The sequence below is a fragment of the Haematobia irritans genome, chromosome 5 (assembly GCF_050003625.1).
Source record: "Haematobia irritans isolate KBUSLIRL chromosome 5, ASM5000362v1, whole genome shotgun sequence".
NCBI lineage: Eukaryota > Metazoa > Arthropoda > Insecta > Diptera > Muscidae > Haematobia > Haematobia irritans.
The window spans coordinates 16,993,979-17,012,939 of NC_134401.1; the positions used below are offsets into that span (position 1 = coordinate 16,993,979).

The 18,961-nt window shown below is 30.6% G+C and overlaps 1 protein-coding gene across 9 annotated transcripts in view; it reads right to left on the reverse strand.

Moving 5' to 3' along the window:
* Positions 1-18,961, reverse strand: part of a (arc) — a 320,776-nt gene that overhangs the window by 224,893 nt on the left and 76,922 nt on the right. For 6 of the 9 annotated variants that reach the window (XM_075309571.1, XM_075309575.1, XM_075309574.1 and 3 more), the window contains exon 1: positions 5,382-5,539. The exons of 1 other annotated variant lie outside the window; for it this stretch is intronic. The gene's annotated coding sequence lies outside the window, so the exon portion shown is untranslated. Of the gene's footprint in view, positions 1-4,720; positions 4,739-5,259; positions 5,278-5,381; positions 5,540-18,961 lie in introns of those variants that run through there. 2 more of the 9 variants (XM_075309569.1, XM_075309570.1) reach the window with 2 other exon arrangements.

The following is an 18,961-nucleotide window of genomic DNA, read 5'->3' on the forward strand; positions in this document are numbered from 1 at the left end:
GGGAAGTTTTAAACATTTTAAAGGGTGATACGGTCAAAATTTGGTCAAGGGAAAACGCGTGTAAATCGGTGAAATCGTTTATTAAAAAAAAAAAAACAAATTAAATTTCTTTTTCAAGTTCAATTAGTATAAAATTCATGAAAAATATTCAGTTAGGCTTTCGCTTTTCCAAATCCGAATTGCCGGGCCTCACGCTTGACACCTGCCACCAGATTTTGTACAGCCACCTTGTCCACCTTCTTCGCCGCAGAAAGCCAGTTTGCCTTGAACTGCTGCTCGTCCTTAGCAGTTTTTTTTTGGTCTTCTTTAGGTTCCTCTTGACAATAGCCCAGCATTTTTCAATTGGGCGGAGCTCTGGCGTGTTGAGAGGGTTCTTGTCCTTGGGAACCACCTGCACGTTGTTGGCGGCGTACCACTCCATGGCCTTTTTACCGTAATGGCAAGATGCCAAATCCGGCCAAAACAGTACGGAACAACCGTGTTTCTTCAGGAAATGCAGCAGACGTTTATTCAAACACTTTTTCACGTAAATTTCTTGGTTGACAGTCCCGGAAGCTATGAAAATGCTGCTTTTCAAGCCACAGGTACAGATGGCTTGCCAAACCAGATATTTCTTTGCGAACTTTGACAGTTTTATGTGCTTGAAAATATCTGCTACCTTTCCCCTTCATTTTGCCGTATAAAACTCCTGTCCCGGACGTGGTAATGGACGACGAAACCTCGTCCATTACCACGCAGTCAAACTTCGTCAGCATCGTCGTGTACAGTCTCCGGGATCGCGCTTTGGCCGTGACCGTATCACCCTTTAAGCAAGAATACGATGCATACGATATTTCTTTTTATTATTTATTTTGAAATTTTATTATTTTAAAATTATGCGGCTTAAGTGAAATTCTAAATTAGGGCTGTTTTCTTTTAGCACTGGATGCAATATTTGTATGGGCTATCCAGAACATCGTTGCACTGGTGTTCTATCCAGAACATCTCATCAGTGCAAGTCGCGCCAATGTTGCCGGATTGTATTTTGATAAGGCGACACTTCTTCGATTCACAATAACAATTTATTGTGACTAATTTATCGAAAAACATGAAATTCAAAGTGGTACAGTGTCATAAATAATCGCAGCAGTAAATATGTTTTTACTATTTGAGCCAAAAACAATGGAAGATGAAGATGGGAAAATGGCAGCAGAGGGTATCAAACCATTGACGGCGTTCGATGCAAACGTGTCGTTTATGATTTTTTGTTCCACAAATTAAACTAAGAATAAAAAGAAATTTATATCAGGGAATGACGTAGAACAATCGGTCAAAAGTTTCTCATTATTATTTACACAAAATTTAACATCATTTGTGAGTTTTTAACAAAAAATATTGCAAATTAAAAATGAACGAACGTGTATGTATCGAACACCGTAAATGAACCATTTGGCATGACGTTGCCCATTCTCCCGTCTTCATCATCTATTGTTTTTGATTTGAGCACTTCATACATTAAAACTTCAAGATTTCACAATTTTTCTGGGATTGTTTTTAAACAGCTGATGACAGTGTTGCATATTTTTGGAGATGTCCTGGATAAACGAGTACTCTGCTTTCTTTTAGTCCTTCACGGCTTAGGATATCCAGTGCCAAAAGAAAACAGCCCCACTATTGGGAAAGTCCACCATGGATTGCATAGAAAGTTCTACTAAAGACTGGCGTTCACAATCAATTTTTGCACTGTAATTAGAGAGACAAATTTCAAGCGGATCGAATGAAATTTTGGGGGTTTATATCGGGCCTATATATAACTATGAACCGATATGGACCAATTTTTGCATGATTAGTAGGTTAGGTTGGGTATAGTGGCAACCCGATATTTCAGGCTCACTTAGACTATTCAGTCCATTGTGATACCACAGTGGTGAACTTCTCTCTTATCACTGAGTGCTTCCCGATTCCATGTCAAGCTCAATGACAAGGGACCTCCTTTTTATAGCCGAGTTCGAACGGCGTTCCACATTGCAGTGAAACCACTTAGATAAGCTTTGAAACCCTCAGAAATGTCACTAGCATTACTGAGGTGGGATAATGCACCTCTGACCGAACACTTTTTGGTGTTCGGTCGAAGCAGGAATCGAACCCACTACCTTGTGTATGCATGGCGGGCATGCTAACCATTGCACTACGGTGGCTATGGGAAAGATTCAAAAGCGTGGAAAATGGGTGCCACATGAAAAAAAACGCTCATTTCATACTTGTATGCCTGGTATTTCAACAGATGGACGGGCATCGATAGACCAATTCAGAATTTCACCACGACCTAGTGTTACCGTTGGAAATTTTGAAAACGTCGCAAAAAAAGTCGCATATTTAAAAAAAAGTCGCCCAAAAAAGTCGCGTAATGATAAAAAAAGTCGTTTGCACTTGTGAGGTCCTTTGATTACAAAAAATGTTCTATAAAACAATAAAGGAACAGTCCCTTTACCATAGAGAGATATCTTACCAACTTATTGTAAAATAAAATCCAGTAAAACGTTAACTTGCAAGAGAGTAAAAATGGATTTTTTTCTCTTTGCTAAAATTAGAAGAAATGTACGCGTATGCCATCCTGTACTAATTTGTCATCAGCCAATTTAAAGCTTTTAAATCGATTAAAATAATAAAAATATTTTTTTTTATACTACTTTCCTAATTGACTCTGTGAAATTTATTGGACGTACGCTTTGTTTATGACAAAATCTTGCAAGTTTTACTGGCAAACAATCCCTAGCAAAAATTTGAAACTTCTATATTTCTCAAATGTCACGTTTGATCTCTCTCTCTCTGGCTCTCTTTTGCTGGCTTTTTGGAGTAAACGAAGGACTTCTAGTAAAAATTTGTGATAATTATCAAAAATTATTATATTTTATTACACCCAGAGAAGGAATATGATCACCTCAAACATGTTTTAAGAGCAAAATGTTATTTTTGGGTGGTGACTATGTAACATGGTTTTCGCAGCCATGTTATTTTCTCGGAAATCATGTATCTGATTTCGGCAAGCAGGTTATATTTGACGAGAAAATAACATTTTAGTGACAAACATGTTACATGGTCACCATACAAAAATAACATTTTGCTCTTGAAACATGTTTGAGGTGATCATATTCCTTCTCTGCGTGTATATTAGGTTAGATACCGTAGGTTAGGTGTCCATTGTGATACTATACGTGATTTCCTTCTCTCTTATTAATGAGTGTTTCTATGGGTAGCTCAATGACAAGTGAACTCCGTTTTATAGCCGAGTTGAAACGGCTAAGTACTTCACATTGCATTGAAGTACTTAGAGAAGCTTTGAAACACTCAGTACCCACCGCTGAAATACATTTTGCTGTTTGGTCGACCAAGGAGGGCCATTGCACAAAGGTGGCTCCCACGTAAGGCGCACGGCTTAGAATTCCCATTTATAGAAATTGCTTCAAATTGAAGTAATTCCCTTTTGTGCGACCTTAGTTGCATGCGTGCGACTAAAGTTGCACATTTTGCATATTTTAAAAAAGTCGCACAAAAAGTCGAAAAAGAAAGGTAAGAATGGTTTCAATATGCGACTAAAGTCGCACAACGCTAACACTGCCTAGAATATGAGGTCTTAAACCAATACTTCCTTGTGTTAGAAACGGAATGACAAATCTAGTATAAAAGGGTATACAACGAAATACATACTATTAGTGACATTTGTTGCACAGATTTTCTTAAATTCGGGCGCATTTGGACTAATCGAAAATACTTTATAACAAAGGGGAATTTTAATTGTCAAAAATTTCGTTCCGAAGGAAAGTATTTTTCTTTGATTGTATAAGCTAAAAATCAAAACCGTTAATGACTGTCCGGACCATTGCTATATCCATATATCAAAACCCTTCCTAAATGAAATTTCATGGAGATCAAATATGTGATATGGCTTGTGGGACCCACAAAGATATGGACAGGCAAACGGACAGACGGTCAGTGCTAGAGCGATTCTGGAGGAAGGCACATTTTCAGGCAAACGATACTTATTACACCCAGAGAAGGAATATGATCACCTCAAACATGTTTTAAGAGCAAAATGTTACTTTTGGGTGGTGACCATGTAACATGGTTTTCGCAACCATGTTATTTTCTCGGAAATCATGTATCTGATTTCGGCAAGCAGTTTATATTTGACGAGAAAATAATATTTTAGTGACAAACATGTTACATGGTCACCATACAAAAATAACATTTTGCTCTTGAAACATGGTTGAGGTGATCATACTCCTTCTCTGCGTGTATATCTTGAACGTAAAGGGGATTTAGTGATATTATGAACCGAAGTGTTATAAAAATTATAAACCGGAGATGGGTACAAAAGCCAATGCTTATGGAACTTGTTCAAAATGAATATCTGAAGTGATCAAATTTTATCATTGTAGTTCTTTTTATTAAAATAAATTCAGCATAACTATGTTTTTTTGTAATTTAAAATAATAATATTTTTTGAAATATTAAAAATTGGCTTAAAATAGGGTTCAATATCCCCCAAAGTAATTTATCTCTTGCAGAATATAGCCACCTGTTTACTATTCCGTTACCGATATTTGTATACAAAGAAAATATAAAATCTTTATGCTTTAAAAATTTCGAATTAATTCTATCCGTATCCACTGTTCGCATGTTTAAAAAAAATCTTCTTATAGAAAACGTTTAATAACTTTTAAACAAAAAATTTATAAACCTTCAGCAATTGCACTTGTATGAAAATATATATTTTTTTAATTTTTTTTTTATTTGCTGAGATTGTTTTTTTTTTTATTTTGTTTCATTCCTATGCTTTTGTCTGTTTAAACAAATATTACACAATCCAATTTATAAATTCACTATAAATGATTTTCTCTTGTTTTGTATAAATCGTATTAATTTAATCTGTATTAGCAAAAACAGATTCATTTTTTGTTTTTGTTTTTCTTTTCATATTAAGTTGTATTCCATATTCAGTTTAATATCTTCCTCATAGTATATACAACAAGCACCATTCCATTCACTTCTTCACTACTACTCTATTCGCATATTTAAACGATTGTGTTTTTGCATTTCATTATTTATCCATGCTTTCAATACAGACAACAACAACAGCAATTCTGTTTTCTCCTCTTATAGGTTATTAAATGTATGCTATTTTCTCTTTTCAACACCGCACTCTTTGTTTTGTTTTTCACTGCCACTTTAATAACTTATCGAAATGCTCTATAAAAAAAACTACATATAAATATTCACCAGTTATGAAGGTGATCATTTTTTGATTGTTTTATTGAAGGAAATTAACACATGTTGCTTCTTTCTTTTTGTTTGTATTTTGTTTAATTCTCTTCATTTGTTTTTTTTTTATATATTCTTACATTTATTTGTTAATTTTGTTCCACAGAAGTTTATGTGTGGGGGTTTCTTTTACTCGCTCCAGCTAAAAGACTCGTATTCCGTTGTTGACGTTATCATCGGCGTAATCCGTTTATGCGTTATACGTGTTGAACGTTCGGCGGTTTCTTCGAGTTTGTTGTGTTTGTTCGAATGTTTTGATTTTGCTGGGAAGTGGAGTTGTGTTTGATGTGTGAATACAACATGTTGTAGCCCCCCCCCACATTACTGTTGCTTCTTCAAACATGTTGTATTTTGTTTGATACTATGGTTAGTTTTTGTTGTTGGAGCTAAAGGGGGGGTTTTGCTCATCACAATTGTACTCAATGGAAAAAAAGGTAATCACAGTGGTTTGCAAGACGAAGAAATTTAAATGTTTTAGACAATTACATGGATTTACTTTCATTATGACACGAGTATCTTAATTTGTCATGTTACATAAACTTTGAAATTGGATATAAAATATAAATTAAAATATTTAGATGCCAAAACTCAAAAACGTTCACGGTTACAATAAATTTCTTTTGTGTATATATTTTCTTTTGTGTATATCCTAAGCACAAATATTAAGCACAAATAAAATACGAATGTCATTTCTCCGTAGCATTTTTGTGATACAATGATTTTTTACTTGACCAAAATTTGGTAAAGTTTCTGTTGAAGGATGACAGAAAAAAATTTCTCGAAAATTTTTCCCATTATAATCTTAATTGAGTTTTAAAAAATATTCAATTTATATTTTTTAATTGAAAACAAATATCTGTGGTCACAACCCATAACAGCCTAAGTCTGTTTTTCAATATTTTCAGTACAGGAGTTTAATGTTTTGAATCTTCACCCAGAGAAGGAATATGATCACCTCAAACATGTTTTAAGAGCAAAATGTTATTTTTGGGTGGTGACCATGTAACATGGTTTTCGCAACCATGTTCTTTTCTCGGAAATCATGTATCTGATTTTGGCAAGCAGGTTATATTTGACGAGAAAATAACATTTTAGTGACAAACATGTTACATAGTCACCGTACAAAAATAACATTTTGCTCTTGAAACATGTTTGAGGTGATCATATTCCTTCTCTGCGTGTTCACTGAAAATCAGGAGAAGGTGTTTTTTGGAAAACTTTGCTACAGATTCCTAGAAGAGATACAAACATGAAAAATTTAGAGCAAATAAATTTAGATACGCTGAATACGATGGTGCTAATAACTCAATTGTGTCCTAACTCGAATTAGGCTGTTAAGGGTTTTGACCACAGATATACGACCGTAAGTTCTGACAGGCCGAATCTTACGTGCCCTCCACCATGGATTGCGTAGAAACTTCTACTAAAGACGGTCATCCACAATTAAATTACTTGGGTTGCGGCCGATGGCAAGGCAAACTTCTTAAAACTTCTTAATATCATCTTCTAAATTGTAAGTTAGTCCATGTGGGATATGTATTAGACAAAAGAAAGGTCGATTAAATACGTATATATTCCGTTCTTGACCGGTATATATAGGGAAGAAAGAATTACGAACCGATATGAACTTTTGTGCAGATTTTTTACTGTTTGGTTAGAATTCTTGATGTTTTGAAAGATTTTGCAAAATATTCTTCTCCAACTATGAAATGCTTCATAAATTTTCTATAGAAATAACATTTTGACAAAATTTTCTATAGAAATAAAATTTTGTTGTTTTTTATTGTTGTTTTGTACTTCAATCATATTTGTTGTTTTGATCTCAGCTTTAAAACCATTGTGTTGACTAAACTACAAGAGTAGCTTAACCAACAGAGGAAACGAATGCTTGTCAAATTTATTTGACAAACATTAAATTCAGGCAGTTCACTAAACCCAAAGTAAACCACACTTGAACCCTCCGGAAAAAAGGTACTAAATTTCAACCGGATCGGATGAATATTGCTCCTTAAAGAGGCTCCGGAGTTCAAATATGGGGATCGGTTTATATATAATTATGAACCGATATGGAAAAATTTTTGCATGGTTATTAGAGATCATATACTAACATCACGTACTAAGTTTCAACCGGATCGGATGAATTTTGCTCCTCCAAGAGGCTCCGGAGGTCAAATATGAAGATCGGTTTATATGGGGGCTATATATACTAATGGACCGATGTGGACCAATTTTTGCATGGTTGTTAGAGACCGCCGGATCGGATGAAATTTGCTTCTCTTTGAGGCTCCCAAAGCCAAATCTGGGGACCGGTTTATATATATAATTATGGACCGATGTGGACCAATTTTTGCATGGTTGTTAGAGACCATATACCAACACCATGTACCAAAATTTCAGCCAGATCGGATGAAATATGCTTCGGATGAATATGGGGGCTATAAGTAAAAGTGAACCGATATGGCCCATTTGCAATACCATCCGACCTCAATACAATTACTTGTGCCAAGTTTTAAGTGGTTGGCTTGTTTCGTTCGGAACACGCAAAAAAATAATTCTTTCCTCCCAAACGAAATTTTAGACAAACAAAGTTCGTTTCTCATTTGCTTTTCGCTGTAAGGAAGTGTATTTGGAAGAAAAGTATATACTTTTTGTGATAAACGTTTAGTCTTTTCCAGGATGTAAAAACAATTTCATAAAGACTAGCTCAAAAAAAAAAAACATTATTTTCTTGCTAATTGCATTGTCCCTCACATCTTTCTCACATCCACGAGGATTTTTAGTTCTTAACACCTTTTCCTGTAATACCAACAATGTAGAAGAAATTATACGATTTTATAAATTTTTAAAATTTGTTTACCTTTCGCCTGGACGGAGAATCGAACCGCGGACCATGCACATTGTAAGCCAACACACTAACCACTGAGCTATGTACCTGTTATGGTCATCAATAGATAAATATCCATATAAGTTATATTTATATAGCATAGCTTGCGGCGCCCACGAACCGAATAAACAAAGTTTATTTAACAGAAACAAACATTTAGTTTGGCACCGTGGAGCAGTGGTAGCTACGTCCGACTCTCATGCCAAGGGTCGTGGGTTCGATCCCTGCTTCGGCCAAATTTTTTTTTGGTTTTGTTTTTTTTTTTACATATATTCCAGATATATTTTTGTGATAAACGTTTATTCTTTTCCAGGATGTAAAAACAATTTCATAAAGACTAGCTCAAAAAAAACATTATTTTCTTGCTAATTGCATTGTCCCTCACATCTTTCTCACATCCACGAGGATTTTTAGTTCTTAACACCTTTTCCTGTAATACCAACAATGTAGAAGAAATTATACGATTTTATAAATTTTTAAAATTTTTTTACCTTTCGCCTGGACGGAGAATCGAACCGCGGACCATGCACATTGTAAGCCAACACACTAACCACTGAGCTATGTACCTGTTATGGTCATCAATAGATAAATATCCATATAAGTTATATTTATATAGCATAGCTTGCGGCGCCCACGAACCGAATAAACAAAGTTTATTTAACAGAAACAAACATTTAGTTTGGCACCGTGGAGCAGTGGTAGCTACGTCCTAAAGACCTAAAGTCAGAAAAGAACAATGTTTGATATAAACGAAATGGACTGTGTCGTTATTTCAAAAATAACTTTTTTTATTGATTTCATATGACGATATATAACTATTCCGTATCACTTGTGTACTACTGTGCAATATTGGTGATTTCGATTTTATATTTATTTGTATGGCTACGCATTTTGGTCCTGTCGTTCGTATACATTTGACCTTTAAATTTTTCTCCAATTTCAACCCATTCACATCACTCTAACTCACCATTACCCCGCTGTGTTGTGAAGTCGTGTATTAATTGACTTAATGCCTGGATGAACACCCGCACAAAAATAACCTCTCTACTCTGCTCTCTTATGCTCACTCTCTACACAGGTTTACATGAATACCCCATCCATAAGAACTAATGAGGGGGATGGTTGTAAATGCATATACACAAACCTACACACAAACTACAAATGTAAATATGTGTACCTGTGTACTATCATTTTGTCTCATTGCCAAACGCCCCCGCTATCCACAAAGAACATGGAATGAGAATGCATCCATTGTTGTTGGAATTGATAATAGAGTGATAAGTATGTAACAGCATCATTGGAACCAAAAACAATGGAAGATGAAGACGGGAAAATGGGCGACGTCATACCAAAAGTTGCATTTACGGTGTTCGATACATACACGTTCGTTCATTTTTAATTTGCAATATTTTTTGTTAAAAACTCACAAATGATGTTAAATTTTGTGTAAATAATAATGAGAAACTTTTGACCGATTGTTCTACGTCATTCCCTGATATAAATTTCTTTTTATTCTTAGTTTAATTTGTGGAACAAAAAATCATAAACGACACGTTTGCATCGAACGCCGTCAATGGTTTGATACCCTCTGCTGCCATTTTCCCATCTTCATCTTCCATTGTTTTTGATTGGAACGAACATGTGACGAACCCATTCAAAAAGCCATAACGAAACGACCTAAAACAAAAAATACACCAACACAATTACCAATATAAGCAACCTGTAGCCGTAACGTAGGGTTTGGAATGTAAGTTCTTTTCGATCTGAATGAATATCTCAATACGAGTGGTGGTGTGTTTGTTTTCAATAGGATTCTTTTACCCTCCACCATAGGATGGGGGTACATTAATTCCGTTTGTAACACATCGAAATATTGTTCCAAGACCCATAAAGTATATATTATGGGTCGTGGTAAAATTCTGAGTCGATCTAAGCGTCCGTCTATTGAAATTACACTAACTTCCGAAGGAAACAAGCTATCGACTTGAAACTTGGCATAAGTAGTTGTTATTGATGTAGGTCAGATGGTATTGCAAATGGGCCATATTGGACTGACCCCAAGATTTGGCTTGCGGAGCCTCTTAGAGAAGCAAATTTCATCCGATCCGGTTGAAAGTTGGTACGTGGTGTTAGTATATGGTCCATATCGGTCCATAATTATATATAGCCCCCATATAAACCGATCCCCATATTTGATCTTCGGAGCCTCTTGGAGGAGCAAAATTCATCCGATCCGGTGGAAATTTGGTACGGGTGTTAGTATATAGTCTCTACCAACCACGCAAAAATTGGTCCATATAGGTTCATAATTATATATAGCCCCCATATAAATCGATCCCCAAATATGACCTCCGGAACCTCTTGGAGGAGCAAAATTCATCCGATTCGGTTGAAATTTGGTACATTACGATAGTATAAGGCCGCTAACAACCACACCAAAATTGGTCCATATCGGTCTATAGTTATATATAGCCAATCGCCAAATCTCATAAAAATTAGTCCATATCGCCAAAAATAATCTACCATTCGTTTTGTTTGTTATTGTTGGCTTCTCTTCAATTGTTATTGTTGTTTTTTTTTTTTTGATCTCAGCTTAAAGCCATGCATTGACTAAACTACAAGTGTAGCTTAGTCAATGCATGGCTTTAAGCTGAGCGGGAGGTTCAAGTGTAGTTCACTTTGGGTTGAGTGTATTACCCGAATTTATTCTGATAATTGGTTGATAGTTTTGCTGCAAGTAGAGGATGCTGATGAGGAATGTGGTAATTCCGAAACAGCTGTACATCCAACCATCTTGCAGTGTATAGGGCTTTGCCCAAATAAATTTGACAAGCATACTTTTCCTCTGTTGGTTAAGCTACACTTGTAGTTTAGTCAATGCATGGCTTTAAGCTGAGATCAAAAAAAAAAAAAAAAAAACAACAATAATAATCTACGATTCTACATTTTATATAGAAAATTTTGTCAAAATTTTATTTCTATAGAAAATTTTGTCAAAATTTTATTATTATAGAAAATTTTGTCAAAATTTTATTACAATAGAAAATTTTGTCAAAATATTATTTCTACACAAAATTTTGTTACAATTTTTTTTCTATAGAAAATTTTGTCAAAATTTTATTTTTATAGACAATTTTGTCAAAATTTTATTTCTATAGAAAATTTTGTCAAAATTTTATTTCTATAGAAAATTTTGTCAAAATTTTATTTTTATAGAAAATTTTGTCAAATTTTTATTTCTATAGAAAATTTTGTCAAATTTTTATTTCTATAGAAAATTTTGTCAAAATTTATTTCTATTAACAGTTTTATCAAAGTTTTATTTTTATAGAAAATTTTGTCAAAATTTTATTTCTATAAAAAATTTTGTCAATCTTTTATTACTATAGAAAATTTTGTCAAAATTTTATTTCTATAGACAATTTTGTCAAAATTTTATTTCTATAGAAAATTTTGTCAAAATTTTATTTCTATATTTTTTGTCAAAATTTTATTTTTATAGAAAATTTTGTCAAATTTTTATTTCTATAGAAAATTTTGTCAAAATTTATTTCTATTAACAGTTTTATCAAAGTTTTATTTTTATAGAAAATTTTGTCAAAATTTTATTTCTATAAAAAATTTTGTCAAAATTTTATTACTATAGAAAATTTTGTCAAAATTTTATTTCTACACAAAATTTTGTCAAGATTCTGTTTCTATAGAAAATTTTGTCAAAATTTTCTTTCTATACAAAATTTTGTCAAAATTTTATTATTATAGAAAATTTTGTCAAAATTTTATTTCTATAGAAAATTTTGTCAAAATTTTATTTCTATAGAAAATTTTGTCAAATTTTTATTTCTATAGAAAATTTTGTCAAAATATTATTTCTATTAACAGTTTTATCAAAGTTTTATTTTTATAGAAAATTTTGTCAAAATTTTATTTCTATAAAAAATTTTGTCACTCTTTTATTACTATAGAAAATTTTGTCAAAATTTTATTTCTATAGACAATTTTGTCAAAATTTTATTTCTATAGAAAATTTTGTCAAATTTTTATTTCTATAGAAAATTTTGTCAAATTTTTATTTCTATAGAAAATTTTGTCAAAATTTATTTCTATTAACAGTTTTATCAAAGTTTTATTTTTATAGAAAATTTTGTCAAAATTTTATTTCTATAAAAAATTTTGTCAATCTTTTATTACTATAGAAAATTTTGTCAAAATTTTATTTCTATAGACAATTTTGTCAAAATTTTATTTCTATAGAAAATTTTGTCAAAATTTTATTTCTATATTTTTTGTCAAAATTTTATTTTTATAGAAAATTTTGTCAAATTTTTATTTCTATAGAAAATTTTGTCAAAATTTATTTCTATTAACAGTTTTATCAAAGTTTTATTTTTATAGAAAATTTTGTCAAAATTTTATTTCTATAAAAAATTTTGTCAAAATTTTATTACTATAGAAAATTTTGTCAAAATTTTATTTCTACACAAAATTTTGTCAAGATTCTATTTCTATAGAAAATTTTGTCAAAATTTTCTTTCTATACAAAATTTTGTCAAAATTTTATTATTATAGAAAATTTTGTCAAAATTTTATTACTATAGAAAATTTTGTCAAAATTTTATTTCTACACAAAATTTTGTCGAGATTTTATTTCTACAGAAAATTTTGTTCAAAATTTTATTTCTATAGAAAATGTTGAAAAAATTTTAATTCTAAGAAAATTTTGTTAAAATTTTATTTCTATAGAATATTTTGTCAAAATTTTATTTCTAGACAATATTTTGTCAAAATTTTATTGTTTTCGTCAAATCCCATGACTTGGTGGCTTTATTCACTTCAGAAAATAACTCATGTTGCATATACCAATTTATTGTCTAAATCCATTAACACAACAATGATATATTATCATATCCTACACAGTGTTGAACTTCCATTGATCCCCTCGCACTTAAAGCTCATATATTTGAATTCTTTAATTTCCAGAGAAATGGCTCGTGTTACATGACCACGATAAAAAGCTGAAGTTGAAGGTTATATTTTTAGCAATGAGAATGAGTTCGAAAGGGAGCAGTATAAACGATTACAAATGGACCCCGAACTCCCATCGTACGATAAGTGCCTGTTATTTAGGTTACAAAACAATTTATTTTTATTTTTATTTTTGTATCCCTGGTTGACATTTAATTGAATTCCGATAAACAAACAACAATTGCAAACAAATGCATCATCCATTCACGCACAATGTGTATTTAGTTTTTGTTGCTATTACACGATAATTGGGTCACATTGTCAGAGAGCGGGAAAATACAAAATCTAAGGAATGCAAGAGGCAGTTGTTGTACAAAATTGGGGGAAGGGAACAAAACTGTGGTACTGAATAAAAAGTGGATTGAATACTTAAAATATCGATGTGTAAATTATGCAGTCAGGAATAGAAGACAAATTTTCGCTACAGCATAGAGATAGAGTTACATTAAAATAAATTTAAATTTAAATGACTCATTAGTCAACAAAACAATTTTGTTAAAATAATGAAATATTTTTTTCTTTTTTTGGAAAAAAAGTTTTTATAGCCGAGTTCGAACGGCGAAAAGCTGGAATAGGCTAGGTTTGAACTATTGAGTCGGTTTGATACTAGTAGACCAATTTTCCAAATTATCAAAAGGTAATACCTTATGAGTGCACGGATGAAAAAGACTGTTTTTCATATGTTTGGCTATAAACATTATATGTTTGGAACACAAATTTTTAAACACAATATTTTTGAGTGCAAGCATATAATGTTCATAAACTAGCATAACATGTTTGGGACATATATGTTAATATGTTAGAACATATTATGTTTGGGACATAAAATGTTTGTAAATATAATATGCTTGGATGCAAACATATATTAATTTAGAAATAGCCTATAAACATATATGTGTTTAGTAGCTTGGAGCGCTATTTAACAGGGAGCGATATTGAATTAAGTTGGTGGTTGTTGCTTGTTATTACAAAATTAACATTTTATTTTTCCTTGGGCAATTGATCAGCTACTTCTTTGATCCTTACAAACTGTGTGGTCCGCTGTTCGAATCCCCGTCCGGCAAAAGGTAAAATTAAAATAAATAAAAAATCATACAATTGAATAATTTCTTCTACAATGTTTGTATTACAGAAAAAGGTGCTAAGAACTAAAAAATTTCGTGGAAGTGAGAAAGATGTGGGGGAATATACAATTGGGCAGAAACAAAATTTTGAGCATTCAGGTCGAAAACCTATGTTGTTAGCACCTATATTACCTGTTTATTTTCATAATTTATTATGATTGTAAATATATAAATAAATAAATAAAATTTTGAGCACAATATTGTTTGGGATAATTTTTTTTAAGCATATAATATTTTTGGGTGCAAAATGCTTCCAAACATATTATATGTTCACATAATAACATATTGTTTTTTGGAAGACAACATTATTGAATTTGGATGCAAAAATACAAAATGTTTGGAACTTAGACTACCCAAACATATATTGTTTAGACCAATATGCTTTCAAACATATTATATATTGGAAGAGATCAAACATATAAATGTTTGGGCAATACCCAAAAATATATATGCTTGAAGCAAAATATGTTTGGGAGTATATGTTACAAAAGCGATTTTTTGTGAGCGTGTGATAGAACATAGTGATTTCAGAAAATTTGATTTTTAAGTACGAAATAATTCCCATAACTAAGGTATCTTTGAAAGGATGTACTTGAATATTGTTGTTTTTGTACTACTGTAACACTTGGGAATTTTTTTACCACATGAAGGCAACTCAATCTTAAGCAAAATTCGAACGATGTATCATCAGCATGCATAAAAAATATATTAGGATGAGATGCCCTCGGCAACAGATTTTAAGGCAGCATACGGTTGCCAGATTTTTTCGAAAGGAAACCCGGATGATTTCGCAATTATATCCCCAAAAAATCCCTAACCGAAATATTTTCCCCATGAAAAATTCCCAAAGAAAAATGTATACATTATTTTTATGTATATAAATTTTATTTTATGAGTAAAATTTTTGAAACATACATACTTGAAATAAAGAATAATTCGTTCGGCTGGAGACAATTTACACTACAAAATAAATTGTTTGCAATTTTAGCATCAGTTTAACAACTGAATTTTTCTTTGTAACAATAGAAGTGGGGACATTTTCAAAATATTTACTAAAATATGAAGCTATGATGGTAAACAGGAACGCTTGCCCAACCTAAATGAATCCGTAAAGATTTACGTATAAGTTTTATTGTACGTCTCTTTTAGACTTTCTACAAGAAATTTAAAGGTGGAAATATGCACAGTAAAAATCACAAACCCTTACTTTATCTCCAGCCAAATCCCTCGAATCCAAAAAGTACAAAATATTCCCAATCACGAAAAAAATCCCCAGTTTGGGTAAAAATCACCTAATCTGGCAACATTGTAGCGAAGGTGACTACAACACATAAACTATCAAGTCTTTTGTGATATCAATAGACTGTTTTTATACAGTTCACCACACTGTGGAACAGTATGATCACCGGAGGTCGTAATTTCAGTTAACGTTTTAGCAAAGTAGACAAAGTCCTCATATAAATATTCCTCCAATTTGGGCAAATATGGCATTTTCCTTGTAACTATTGAACCACGTAACCATAAAATTGACATGACTACCCACAAAGCTCTAATTTTCGTAAATATCAATTACCCACAATAATACAGTTCCACGAAAATTTCCAATTTTTCCAAATTTGTTTAACTTAAAAAATTTTGAATTTTAAAAAATGTTTACAGTGGTTAACCATTCAAAATAACCAAACCATAGCAGCTCCAATTTTCCAAATAAAAATTTAATTTTTTACTCAAATAGCCAAAATGCTATAGCTCTCCCACAATTCTCTGAATTTTATTAATCTTCCAAAAATTTATATTTTTGAAAAAAATCGAAAGTTGCAAATAATTCTAATTTACCAAATTTTTTAAACATACCAATAGAACTATTTGGCGTTTACCAAATTCGAAAATTAAACCTAGTAATCCCAAAATTCTCTGATTCTCTCAAAATGTCTAATTTTCCTAAAAATGTATATTATTGACAAAAAACCCAATGTCCACAAAATTGTCTAATTTTCTAAAAATTTCTATTTTTGAAAAAAAAAAATTAAAAAAAGAATGGTAACTTCCAAATTTTTTATATTAAAATAAATAAAACTTTTCGAAATTTACAAAATTCGAAGAATAAACCCCTTCCTAAGTAAAAAATTAAAAAAAAAAATCAATTTTTAAATTCTGCCACCATCAACCCAACCCACCCTATAATGAACCGCCCTCGTTGCAGTCGGGTCTACGGCCCGGGGCGGACACAGGGTTTTCAACCCTGTCCAAGGACTGCAAACCCCCATTTGGAGTATGCTTATTTCCCGAAAAACTCGAAAATACCAACTCCAAACGGCTACAACAACAACCCTATAATGAATGTTATGCAAAATCTTGAAGGGACCCACTGTGCAATATTAGTTAGTTAAATACTTAAATCGATTATTGCAGCTGTTTATTGATTCTATTTTTTCGCAGAATTATATTATCCACTAGCTTCACTTCATTGCCGCCATGGAAAACTAACGGTCAATTGGAAATATTAAATTTCACACACAATCGCCGATGCTCCATGGATGAAGATGATGATGATGATTCTCATTTAGTGTCAATCATCCATGGAAAAAAGGAAGATGTTTTAGAGCAAATAAAATTGAATTATAGGAATTTTGGCTTAGGAACGGAAATAACCTTGAATTTAGACATTAGATGACATATGATGACAGAATTGAGATTTGAGAGGGGTGCATATAAAAAGGATATCCGCTTTAGCATATGAATAGGATATTAAGTGTCACAAGATGTTTGCGAAAATCTTTGATTATAATTAATTTGTTTGTACTGAATGATAAATAAATTTTTCAATAAACCTCGAGGCAAATTGTATTCATTCCTTAAACAGACAGTTATTTAAAGAGTCGAAGAAATTCCGTTTAATAAGGTCTTAATTCACCATCCTCAAAGATATGGAAGAAAATGTTGACAAAATTTTCTATAGAAATAAAATTTTGACAAAATTTTCTATAGAAATACAATTTTGACAACGTTTTCTATAGAAATAAAATATTGACAAAATTTTCTATAGAAATAAAATATTGACAAATTTTTCTATGGAAATAAAATTTTGACAAATTTATCTATGGAAATAAAATTTTGATAACATTTTCTATGGAAATAAAATTTTAACAACATTTTCTATGGAAATAAAATTTTAACAAAATTTTGACAAAATTTTCTATGGAAATAAAATTTTGACAAAATTTTCTATGGAAATAAAATTTTGAGAAAATATTCTACGGAAATAAAATTTTTTGACTTTCAATAAAAATAAAATTTTCACCAAATTTTCTATGGAAATAAAATTTTGACAAAAATTCTATGAAATAAAATTTTGACAAAATTTTTAATAGAAATAAAATTTTGACAAAATTTTTTATAAAAATAAAATTTTGAAAAAAAAATCTATGGAAATAAAACTTTGACAAAATCTTCTATGGAAATAAAAAGTTGGCAAAACTTTCTATAAAAATAAAATTATGACAAAATCTTCTATGAAATAAAATGTTTACAAAATTTTCTATAGAAATAAAATTTGGACAAAATTTTCTATTGCAATAAAATTTTGAAAAAAAAAATTCTATGAAAATAAAATTTTCTATATAAATAAAATTTTGACAAAATTTTCTATGGAAAAAAAATTGGCAAAATTTTCTATGGAAATAAAATTTTGACAAAATTTTCTATAGAAATACAATTTTGACAAAATTTTCTATGGAAAAAAATTGCCAACATTTTCTATGGAAATAAAATTTTGACAAAATTTTTTATAGAAATAAAATTTTGACAAAATTTTTGATAGAAATAAAATTTTGACAAAATTTTATGTAGCAATAAAATGTTGACAAAATTTTCTATAGAAATAAAATTTTGGCAAAACTTTCTATAAAAAAAAAATTTGATAAAAATGAAATGAAAATTTTGACAAAATTTTCTATAGAAATAAAATTTGGACAAAATTTTTTATGGAAATAAAATTTTGACAAATTTATCTTTGGAAATAAAATTTTGATAACATTTTCTATGGAAATAAAATTTTGACAACATTTTCTATGGAAATAAAATTTTGACAAAATTTTGATAAGATTTTCTATAGAAATAAAATTTTGAGAAAATATTCTACGGAAATAACATTTTTTGACTTTCTATAAAAATAAAATTTTGACCAAATTTTCTATGGAAATAAAATTTTGACAAAACTTCAATGAAATAAAATTTTGACAAAATTTTTTATAGAAATAAAATTTTGACAAAATTTTTTATAAAAATAAAATTTTGAAAAAAATCTATGGAAATAAAATTTTGAGAAAATATTCTACGGAAATAAAATTTTGACAAAATCTTCCATGGAAATAAAAATTTGGCAAAACTTTCTATAAAAATAAAATTTTGACAAAATCTTCTATGAAATAAAATGTTGACAAAATTTTCTATAGAAATAAAATTTGGACAAAATTTTCTATTGCAATAAAATTTTGAAAAAAAATTCTATGAAAATAAAGTTTTCTATATAAATAAAATTTTGACAAAATTTTCTATGGAAAAAAAATTGGCAAAATTTTCTATGGAAATAAAATTTTTACAAAATTTTCTATAGAAATAAAATTTT